Source organism: Pan paniscus, chromosome 5 (genome assembly GCF_029289425.2).
Source record: "Pan paniscus chromosome 5, NHGRI_mPanPan1-v2.0_pri, whole genome shotgun sequence".
In the NCBI taxonomy this organism is placed as follows: Eukaryota; Metazoa; Chordata; class Mammalia; order Primates; family Hominidae; genus Pan; species Pan paniscus.
In genome coordinates this window covers 159,410,934-159,423,741 of record NC_073254.2, presented here as the reverse complement: position 1 = coordinate 159,423,741, position 12,808 = coordinate 159,410,934, and positions in this window count along the sequence as shown.

The window sequence follows — 12,808 nt, the reverse complement described above, 5'->3', positions numbered from 1 at the left end:
AACATGGCCATCTATGGAAAGGAGCATTGCTCTGGGGTTAGGTTGCCTGGATTCAAATTCAGGCTCTATAATTGCCTAGGTGCACACCTCAAACAATCTGCTTAATCTCTCCCAGTTCCCTCACATGGAAAAAAGTGTATAATAATATCTAATACTTCTAAGGATTACTGTGTGGGTTAAAAAGCTAGTGTAGGCCGGGCACGGTGGCTCATGTCTGTAATCCCAGCACTTCGGGAGGCCAAGGTGGGTGGATCACGAGGTCAGGAGATTGAGACCATCCTGGCTAACACGGTGAAACTCCGTCTCTACTAAAAATACAGAAAATTAGCCAGGCGTGTTGGTGGGCGCCTGTAGTCCCAGCTACTCAGGAGGCTGAGGCAGGAGAATGGCGTGAACCCGGGAGGCAGAGCTTGCAGTGAGCCAAGATTGTGCCACTGTACTCCAGCCTGGGCGACAGAGCGAGACTCCGTCTCAAAAAAAAAAGGTAGTGTATAAAGTGTTTAGAACTGTCTGGTACATACTAAGTGCTCAATAAATATTAAGTTGCTATTATTGTTTTTATTAGTGCTAAGTAAATAGGTCATCAATAACACATATTCATGGATTGTGAACACTTTAGAAGACACTGTGGATTTTCCAAAAGAAAAATATGACTTACCAAGAAGATTATGATGCAGTGGAAGAAGAAAGAAAAATGCAAATATAACTGATAAAAACAAAAATGTAAATAGGACAATAAAGTCTAAGTTAAGTGGAATAATGTAAACAAATGTTACAAGTGTTAATAACTATTATAATTACCCTACTACTACCCATTAGTGATCAATATTTAGTAAATTGTGCTTAAGTTCACACTTTTACCATCAAGACAATGGATTTTTTTTAAAACAGGTGGCTGCAAAATTCTAAGAAACTCTTAATCCGAACAACATATTTTAAAAGCAACTATTGATTACTTAGCATGAAAAAGAACATTTATCTCAAAAAGCAGCTAAAATATGTTCATAAAACACTCAATCCATTCCTTTTAAAACAGGGATGCCAGCATTGTTAATCTTGTTCTACGCATTCTAGTCAATGCAGTAAGAGATGAAATGGAAATAAGAATTATAACTATTATTATTCATAAATGATGCTATGGTCTACTTAGAACTTTCAGGGAATACATTGAAAAACTATTATGATAGAACTAATAAGAATGTTCACCTAATATGATCGAAAACAAAGTACATACCCCCAAAATCAGTACCTTCTTAAATAATGCCAGCAATAGCAGTAAATGTAAGGATAAACAGATTCTTTTCACGATTGCAGTTTTAAAAAATGTTAAATGCCTAGAAATAACTTAGAAAGGGTAAGACTTCTGTATTTCCCCACCTCACATACACACAAAACACCTACAACAACTTACTGAGAGACAAAAGAAAACTTGAATAAAGTTCATATACCATATTCTTAGATGAGACTAAATATTATCAAAATACTTACTTTCCATGCATTAATTTATCATTTCCAGTCAATTATAATAAAAACATCAGTGAAGTTTTCTCAAAGTTGGCAAGGTGATTGTAGTATCCTCTGGAAGGATAATGCCAGATTTCATTTGGATTTAAGGAAATTAGAAAACATGTCATATATCCAAGCTTATGAAGCAAGGGTCATGCACATGCATACGCATAAGAAAGCCTGGAAGAAAATTATTTTAGTCATGTTTATCTCCGGATGATGGGATTATGGGTAGATTTTTGCTGTTGTTGTCCTCCTGCATTTGACAAAATCTTTACAGTAACTACTTATCGATTTTTTTTTTTTTTTTTGAGACAGAGTTTCACTCTTGTCGCCCAGGCTGGAGTGCAGTGGTGCGTTCTCAGCTCACTGCAACCTCTGCCTCTTGGGTTCAAGCGATTCTCCTGCCTCAGCCTCCCGAGTAGCTGGGATTACAGGCACCCGCCACCACGCCCAGCTAATTTTTGTATTTTTAATAGAGACGGGGTTTCCCTGTGTTAGCCAGGATGATCTTGAAACTACGGACCTCAGGTGATCCACCCACCTCAGCCTCCCAAAGTGCTGGTATTACAGGTGTGAGCCACTGTGCCCGGCCTACTTATCAATTTTAGAATTAGAGATAATATACATTTTTAAGAGAAAAGAGGAAATGAAAAAAATAAAGGAATAGCTTGGGCTTTGCAAGCAAAGATGAGAATTTTGCCATGGTAAGTAAAAACTGTATTCATACACTGAAAATCCACTTATGAGGCCTTTAAGCATATCATTATTAAATTCCGTGTTGCGACGAGGCAATCACACAGGTATAATCTATTAAACTTGTTAATTATTAATTTGTTAATCTGTTTTTGTTAACTATTAGCCTGTTAATTATTTATTTAAAAAAAACATTTAATGCCCTCTAACTGAATTTGGCATTCAAGAAGAAGAAAATGACTAGAAATGGGAAAACCATTGAGGTGTGCTAAAAATGAAGATGCCTTTTGAGGAGAAGAATGCATGTGGGTAGTTGAGGCACCGGAGAGCACTTGGGCAGACAATGAGATGTGAGGTGGCTGCCAATGAGAAAGAATAGATTTTGCGGAATCTGTGCTGGCACTGGGTCAAGATTATCAAGGTTCCTTACTCAATTTGAATCCATTTCACAAGGATTGAGAGAAGTCTCCTGTGACCTCAGCACACTATCAGATGCTGTAATGGCCACAAAAGCGATGTAAAACAGGGGCCTTGGGCAGGTGCAGTGGCTCACGCCTATAATCCCAGCACTTTGGGAGGCTGAGGCGGGCAGATCACCTGAGGCCAGGAGTTCGAGACCAGCCTGGCCAACATGGTGAATCCCCGTCTCTACTAAAAATAAAAAATTAGCCGGGTGTGGTGGCACATGCCTGTAGTCCCAGCTACTTGGGAGGCTGAGGCAGGAGACTCGCTTGAACCCGGGAGACCGAGGTTGCAGTGACCCGAGATTGCACCACTGCACTCCAGCCTGGGTGACAGAATGAGACTCCGTCTCAAGAAACAAAAAAAGAAAAAACCATGACCCTTGCTCTCCAGGACCTTTCAATCTGGTTGTGAAGGCAAGACAACACATGAACAATTTGAAAACAAGACAAAAGAATAAATAGATTAAGTGCCCATATGAGAGGCTCAGAGAATTGGTGTAATAGAAGGCCATTGAAGGATAAAATTTAGGGGCCAGAGTAGAAAGAGGAATGTTCATGCCCCAGGAAACATGTTGTGACTTGTAAGTTCAGCCCTACATCCTCCGTTCCCTCTTTGATGTTGCACAAGAATCACAAGTCCTACAGGCAAGCCCGTCTCCAAACTAGAAGTCAGCCCTTAGAAATAGCCCATCTGTTGAACAATAGCTTGGTCTCAAATTACATTCTTCTTTTTCTTATATCAAGGATTAATCATACCACTTTTTCCTGACAACACCCTTATATTTCCTAAATTCATGAAGCTGATATACCAAGATGTTTTTACACTAAAGTGAATTTATCCAAGCTGTGATAGTATGAGGGACTTGAGAGAAACCTTGGTCTCAACAGCTTTGAATCACATACAGAAAAACAATGTGGGCAATGATCCAGTATGAGAGCGTGCTTTTCACATAGACTACTCTTGAGATCCATGTCAATATCAGATTGCATCAAAAATTTCAAAGGGAATTGGATTATTCTGTTGTCTTTGATTGAGATTCAGAGGCAAATGGAATTCAGGGTGAGATCTAAAGAGATAAGACCTTTGTTTTTGAAGAGATACCAAGGCCTTAAAGTGCTCAGAGATCATTCCAATAGAGAGGAGTTCAAATTACGAAGGAATTTAGCCTAACACACACAATTACATTGGATCCCACAGATAAACATGACATATAACAACCAGTAGTAGGTTGATGTAATAAAATCACAATACAACTCATTACTTCAAGTTTTTTGTTATGTCATATGAAAACCAAAAATCTGTAGGAATTGGTGCATTTTTTTTTACAATGAATTACTTTAATCATCCAGGATATTTCTGGAGCATAATGAAATATAACCCAGAGTTGGAATTTATGCATTCCCTGGATAGAGATACTTGGTCTCATATTCTGTCCTTGTATCGGGCAATAACACTGAAGATAATACACACTTAAAATGCACTTCAGCTTCTTTGGTAGAATTTCTTTGGCACCTGTTAAATTTTAAAGGGCTCTGTGAAAAGCATTTTCTTAACCATCCACTGGCTCTTGATTCATTCATGTGCACAGAAACACTCTGAAAGTTTAAAACTGAAAGTACATTACTTACCGAAAATCTTTCTCTGGCGTTTATTCTCACACGTCCGTGTTACAGGCCTACTCATAAGTGAACAGCCTATTTGGAATCCTTATGGTCCAGAATCATGAAGATCTCATACTGTCTGTTGTTTGGATAAATAAATATGAATGAATCTCATCATGCATTTATAATAAATTTTATCTCAAGTCCATGGTAATTTAGGTTCCAATTCTAAATAGTGGAAACTGAATCTTACAGCTATGTCCATGTGATTGAAATAACCAGATCTCCATTCACTCCGTTATTTCAACCACTTATTCATTGATGAGTATCACTGAATAGACAATTGTGTAGACAAAAGACAAAATGTTGATAAAATTTAAAGTACTAAACACAGGCCTCAGAAAAGTTGATGGCTTATACAGGGATGCTTAAAACCATACACAACAACCTACAATCCTCCCCAATGGGCCGCACCCTTCACTCTTGGGTATCATTATAAAAATTGCCCTTTCCTAAAATACCTTTCTCTTTTTCACCTGCTGATCCCTTCAGGAGCCTCCACCTCCAGGATGTCTTCTCTGATTGTGAGATGCAGAGACTTGAGCTCCTGAACACTCTCTTTCTTTCTTTTTTTTTTTTTTTGAGACAGAGTCTCGCTCTGTCACCCAGGATGGAATGCAGTGGCACCATCTCGGCTCACTGCAAACTCCACCTCCTGGGTTCAAGCGGGTCTCCTACCTCAGCCTCCCAAGCAGCTGGGACTACAGGCACTGCCACCACACCTGGCTAATTTTTGTAGTTTTGGTTGAGATGGGATTTCACTATGTTGGCCAGGCTGGTCTCAAATTCCTGACCTCAAGTGATCCTCCCACCTCAGCCTCCCAAAGTGCTGGGATTACAGGCATGAGCCACCACACTTGGCCCCTGAACACTTCTCAAATCACAGTGCACCATAAGAGAACACTCCTGAGGAATTAGGCAGAATGGATTCAATCACAGCAAGTTGTTCGTTAATTGCACGATCCTAGGCAAGTTCTCTCAACTTTAGTTTCCTCCTATGTAAAATAGAGTAATAACATTGCTTGCCTCACTGGACTGCTGAGAAGATTAAAAGAAGCAATGCTTATACAAAATAGCAGAGGTACCTGGCACAGAGAGACATTCATTGAAGATTAGCCCATGGATATTCAGTTAGATCCACCGTTTTTCCTTTAATACATTTAAGCTATTTATTTAGGCTAGGGACTTATTTTGACAGCTTACATTAGTTTTATATATTATTAATATTTTTTAGAAATTCATGCAATCTAAATATGTAATCTAAATGCACTTGTTAAACTGTTGAAAATGATTTTATAATGAATGGGGCCAAATTACTATTCCAGACAAGCCCATCTCCAATTTTATCAAGAAAATGAGTGAGAATATAGGCTTTGGGACACAGAAAGCAGATTTTCCTCACCCCTGGGAATACATCAATTCTGTAATTTAAATTTCTCGTGCCTGGCTGTAACTATGTAGCCTTCATGACCAAAAAGAATGATAACATATCTTATTTTCAGATATTCAAGCCTATTCAGTAGGAAAAAGTAGAATGATTGGTCATCAAAAGCTATTAACAAATAATGTAACTGTTGAAGATTTTTTTAAAATCATGCACATCCGATTTTTCTCCTTCTCTATAATATTGTTTTGGTTTTTCTCACAGCTTGACAGTTCTTTAAAATTAAAAAAAAAAAATTTAAAAAAAAGGTTGGGGGGAGTATCAGGCAGGAAATAATCACAAAAGAAAATTCAGCCTCCTTGCTATGAGAGCTTTAGGATTCCAGAATCTGAATGTCCTTCCTGATAATGGCTGACAAACTGCTGAGTCAGAAAATGTTAAAAAGCAAACAAAAACAGAAAGGAATCTTAGTGAGATTATTGAGTTACAAGGACAAAGAGAAAAAAAATCTAAAAATTTTCCAAGGAGAAAAAAACATGGGTAACCTAAAAGAACAAAAATCAGTTTGTCATCACATTTCATATCAACAAGTACTACATAACAAAGAAATTGCTTTAAAAAGAGAAGAGAAAACTCTCTTGAACCCAGAATCCCATAACCAGAGAAAACATCAATCTAGAATGCAGAAAATATAAAGATATTGTTACACATGCAATGATTTATAATCCTTACCACCAGGATGTCTATTCCAGTGGAAAAAATTAAAACTACAAAAGAGCAATTTAAAAAGAAATGACATGGTGCAAGAGGATTTCATTAAATACAGAAAATGGGAGAGGAGAGGGAAAAGTAAAAGCGTGCTACCGGTTTGGTCATGTTCAGGAGAAAGAGGAAGTTATAGATTCAGATAAATTCTCCATGTTGATTAAAATACGGTAGATAGATTTTACTATGTTTGCTAAAATTGTAAAGATGGGTAGCCCAGACTCATGTGGGCAGCTTCCACATTAGAATGTGAATCTGGAAGGTGTGGTGTGGTGGGGGCAGCTATTGGAGGCCAGCTACCACAAGAAGAGTCTATCCAAGTGACCCAGCAGCTCTACTTTGAGGAACTCAGCCTCAGAAATCTTGCATGTGTGCACAAAGATATGTATGTAGTTAGCATTGTGGAAACCAATCCATGTATTCTTCTAAATGGAATTGGTTTACAGGGTATGCATTCCTTAACATAGAACACTATGTAGCCATTAAAAAGATTGAAGCAGATTGATTCATACAGACACGTGAAGATATATTGTTATAAGAAAAATGTGCTAAAGAAAGTGTATACTGTGATCTCAGTTTATGAAATTAAAAAACTCAACATGTACGCATATATGCACATTTGTGTTTATAATGCCTAGAAAAAGTATAGTAAGCAAAATGAATGAAGGAAAATAATTGAGGATATATAGCAAAGGAGATTTTAAAATTTTACTATATACAATTTTGTATTTTGGATATTTTCTACAATATAATGTATTACTTTTGTAATTTCACAAACACTAATAGAGCTGTCAAGTACCTGAGATGGGTACAGTCTCACTCAACAAAAAAAGTCCTCTTTCAGACTATGACATGACTTGAATTTGTTGTCAGCTTATATTCTGTGAAATGTGGTATTTATCTCTGAATAGATAAGGGTCTTTTCAAGTAAACTTTCCATCTGGACACAACAGCTAAAAAACTGCTAAAGGGAGAGAGAAGCAGATACAGATTGTCAGGGCAGCAGTTATTTTACCTTTGGGAACTGAAACTATTTTTACTCAAAAAGAAAGTTTGCAGAGACAGCATTTTCACATTAGACTTCATAATGCTACACAAAACAAATGATTTGCAATGGAAAACATATAATAAAGTGGGTGCATATCAGTTGCCCTGGAAAAACAACCCAAAGACAACAATAGCCAATCTGTCTATCGGTCTCTCTTTCTCTCCACATTGATCCAACTTGCATTTTGTGACTAGATAAAAGGTTTTAAAGTTGAAAATGACATCATCTGGGCCTTCAAGGAGCTGAAGGAAGTGTGCAAGATGGAAGCACCTAAGTGGTTACTCATAGAACAATTTGGGAAGTTTTGTCATAGAGATAAATAATACAGAGTACATTCTCACTTGGCTACTTCATAGGCTATGCAGTTTTGAGCAAGATACGCCTCAATTTCCTCATTTATAAAATAGGTATCATGATTATACTCCTTCCTAACTGTTCTGGGGACTAAATGAGACAACACAGAAAATCCACGCACAAAGTAATCAGTCAGTAAAAGTTAGCTACTATTATTTGGGGAGGTTATTCAGACTCCCTGGAATTGAAACTTTATTATGGGACCCTGGTCAAGTTACTACATGGAGTCTTAGGTTCCTCATCCAAAATTGGTAGAGTAACTTTATCAGAGGCTACCAGGCAGAATGAATGAGATAATGTGTGTGAAAAATTTAGATCAGCAATTGGCACCTAAGAATTCCATTAATGTAAGTCATTATGTCTATCAAAATGCTTCAAAAAGAAGAAAGGAAATAACAACTAACTCTTCCTAAGAGTGACAAAGAACAGATAGCAGGAGAGCTGGTCTTGAATAATTAGCGGGAGTGCTCCAAGCTGGTGTGGTGAAAGAAGGATGTAGGAAGCAAAGAAAACAGCATGTGCAAACTGGTGGAGAATTTAATCATGATGATCATGATAATGGTAATAATAATAACAATAATACAGCCTGTTCAGAGAAAATAAGAGATGTCCTATAGGCCCTAGGAAATATGAACTGGACTTCAGCTGAGAAGTTATGAGCCACAGAACTTTATCAATGCTTATGGAGCTATTAAAGAAATTAGAATAGGGCAGGAGTGTGCAGTGTGAGCTGACCATAAATTGATCCCCTAGAAAAACAACATCAAAGGGTGGGAGAAACCAGCAAAGGAAGCCCAAGAAGAAAGCTTAGAGAGGCAGAAGCTGGTGAAATAAAAGAGGCAGAGAAAGAAGAGAGAGTTTCAATAAGGAGGGACTGGTCAACCGTGTCAAATGTTGCATAAATGTCAAGTAGGATAACAAGAGAAAGTGAGGCCATTGAACTGCCCACTTGGGAGGATGTTGGTCAGAGAGTATTTTTAATTGAGTGGTGTTGGTGGAAGCCAGACATTATTGGGTTGAGGAATTAATGAAATGTAAAGACACTAAGTATAGACCAAGTGTAGACCTCTTTCAAGAAGTTTAGTGATTTAGAAAAAAAAAAAAAAAAGTGAAAAAACCATAGTATTTTAGCCTCATCAAAACTAGAAGATGAATTCTTAAATGTCCAAATGAGCATAATTCACATTTGGCAAAAAGGGTAAACTTCCCAAGATATAAAAATAAATAAATAAAAAATAGAAAACTACGGGGAGAAAACAAAGAAGAAAAAGAACTTACTACTTTGCTCGAATGGGATTAGAGGATTAAGGTGAAGGACAGGTGGAGCAGAAAATTGAAAAACAGCAAATTTGAAATGACTAGGAAATTAAGATTTTAAAAAAGAGGAAAGAGGAGAATGAGGAATCTCATGGATTTGCTGAAAGAGCAAGAGGCAGGCATAGACTGCCACAAATGAAAGTGATCAAAACAAAACCACTCCTCTCTGTCCCTCAGACTGAGCCGGGGTATAGTCAACCCAGAAAACATGGTCCTGATTAGAATTCTGTCTCCTGTGTGCTAAAGAAGCCTTAGCTACAAGTCACGGGCAAACTGCTAAGCACAAAGGCCTACGTTGGCAGCTGTAGTGGTTTATCTCTAGCTGCAGGTATGGTTCCCTCTACCCAGGGGCAGACTCTAGGTCCTTCTCTTGGAATATTTGCCCCCCAAGACAGTTTACCAAAAATTAGACCTGGCCTGAACTAGTCAGCATGAGAAATTTGAGAGAAATATGGGAAAAGACTGTAATATGAATGATTGGATTTTCGAATAAAAGAGAATATTGGATGAGTTTTTTTTCTAGCATATCTAGAAAAATCTGCCTTGAAATGTTTACATTAGCTCTTGGACCATAGGCCAGTGCTTTTAGAAAATGTGATCAGTCATGAGGTCAGGTGTTCGAGACCAGCCTGGCCAACACGGTGAAACCCCATCTCTACTAAAAATGCAAAAATTAGCCTGGCGTAATGGCTGGCGCCTGTAGTCCCAGCTACTTGGGAGGCTGAGGCAGGAGAATTGCTTGAACCCAGGAGGCAGAAGTTGCAATGAGCTGAGATCGCTCAACTGCACTCCAGCCTGGGCAACAGAGCAAGACTCCGTCTCAAAAAAAAAAAAAAAAGAGAAAGAAAAAAGAAAATGTGGTCAGTCACTTTGCTCTGTGTGGTTCTCCATTTCCACAGCTGTAGAATAAGGAAGATTAGATTAGTTTTAAGTCCTTCCAGCTCTATTATGAAATTTAATGATTCTGTCCTTTACATTTCTTTCATTTTCACAAGGATATCTGTCCCTGGTTTAATACTAATGTCCTATCTTCCTAACCATATTGTTAGCCCCAATTTTGTTTTAGTTTCCTTCTTTTGTCTAAAAGGAGTCAGAAAGTGTGTTAAAAGATAAGACCATCTTAGGACACCCTGGGTGAGGCCAGTTTTTGTCCAATCAGGAGGCTTTTACGTGGAAAACACCCCTTAACCAGGCTGAGCCTACTAGTTTGAGATAAACATTTTGATGAAACATTCAGTAAAGAAGAACTGGATCTTACATGAAGAAATTAATGCCTACGCCCCAGTGCAGTAGTTAATTCCTCCCTGAAACATTTTCTTATTGTTATGTAAACATAACCTAAGTGGGTTTGTTAGAGATAATTAGAAACATTCTCTTAGCCTAGTGACTTTGGGAAGAATAAAAAGAGATGGGAATTATTAAGACGGGATATACAGGCAATGGGGGAAGGGCTAGTTCACATGGAACAACTAAATATATCTTTTGTAGGCCAAAGACTCTGAGAAATTATTTTTGTACCTGCTCTCTATTTCTATTTCTATTCTGGTTACTAAGTGGACAGGTGACTTCTCAGCCTCTCTTTGAATACTTTTTTCTATGTGTGTGTAAGTATGTATGTCAGAATACCTTTTGCATCTTGGACGTAAATGTGGACAAAATGCATTTCTAAGTTAAAATAACATTTAAATTGTGAATACACAATTTTTAGAGATGAGAACACTGTCTTTTTAGTACAGTTTCATGTCTTCTCTCCATATTCTATTTTACTAACCTATTTAGCAAAATAGCCAAGACCCTCCTTCTGAGTTAGCCAAGAGCCTGACTGCCAAAATCTCCTGAAGACCTGTAAAGATACCTTTCTTTAGCTGAATCCTTGGCAGCTAAAGATAGATAACAAAGATTTTTTTTTAAATAATAGCTCAAACAGAAAGAGATCTAGGGATTTTGCTCCTGATCAATCTCATAGCAAAGAAGTATAAGGCCTTATCCAGGAACTCACAGTTTGGTACATTATATATAATTTCAGTGTTTGTGAGATGGCTGTTGCCTGTGTCAACCCCATATGAGATTTGGTGGGTCCAACGAAAGGCGTGGGGTGAACTCTCCAGGTTAAAAAGGGCCTGGCAGGGGTGGCCATGTTTCTGACTTGGTACACTCAGAGATCTGCACAATCCATGGTGAGGGTAACCTGGAGATCCGTGAGCTAGCCTTTTTTTTTTTTTTTTTTTTTGAGGTGGAGTTTCACTCTTGTTGCGCAGGCTGGAGTGCAATGGTGCGATCTCGGCTCACGGCAACCTCTGCCTCCTGGGTTCAAGCAATTCTCCTGCCTCAGCCTCCTGAGTAGCTGGGATGACAAGCATGAGCCACCACGCCCGGCTAATTTTGTATTTTTAGTAGAGACGGGATTTCTCCGTGTTGGTCACGCTGGTCTTGAACTCCTGACCTCAGGTGATCTGCCTGCCTCAGTCTCCCAAAGTGCTGGGATTACAGGCATGAGCCACCGCGCCCGGCGAGCCAACACTCTTTAAAGGAAGAGCTGCCAGGTCTGAGATGAGGTCTTCCTCAGCAGAGCTGGCTCTTTCCAATCCATATGGGCCACTCTGCCTTTCCCTGCCCTTTCAGAAAAATTTCATGTTTAACCAGCACTGCAGGTAAAAAAAAGCCAGCTTAAGAGAGGGCAGTGCTCTAACAAACCTGCGAATTTTCAATTCTGGCCGAGATTCTCATGTTTGTTTTGCCTCTGACTTGATAGGAAATGTTAAGACACCAGCAGAACAGCTTGGTGACTTGGTTTACCTCTCCAGGAAAACATTTGCGCTACTCCTCAAGGTTGTGAAATAAAATGGCCTCAGGGTGTTATGAACTTCCACGTTCGCATAATCTTTTCTCTAGCATTTAAAGTTTGTGGAACTAAACCAGATGGAGACCTGCAGCAAAATCCGAATTCAAATGAACCAGGTGGAAGCAAGTTAGCACTATCGTGTTATGAATGAGGCTGCTCCAAACTAAGTTACGTGAGCAAAGAAGAGCAGCCTGCATCCCTTCTGTGAGACGCAGCAGTTTCTGGTGGGAGTTTTTGTTTGTTATTCTTGTTGAGTGAATCTCTAACAGAACACACGAGTGACCACTGTGAGACAAAGAGAGTTTAGGCTTTAATTATTCTTATATTCTGATTAGGGGAAATAGTTTGAATCCAAAAGGATGTCATTGAGTGCAAACACAGTCCTGGAGCTGGGCCCGTTGGGCGTGAACCTCAGGAGCTATTAATCTACATGCTTCAATTTGTAAGTATGCAGGAGACTGAGTCAGTAGAAAAAAAAATAATTTTAAACATCTGTGGTATTCTTTCTGTTCCAGATTAATTACACTGCTTGTTTGTTGATGCTGACCAGAAATTTCAGTCCTCTGATGCTATGCTTGGAACGTCATAAGTATTTTTCTATGTGTTTATCATTGCGTCCCATGAGACTTTATCTCTGTCACAGTCTGCCTTTCATAATTTATTTTAGGTCCCAGTTTTGTTCTTTTGCTCACCTGCCTTAGACTTCTTGTTTTTGCTTTTATATTGAGCAATATGCAACTCTTTCTCATTGAGTACTTATTATTACTTTT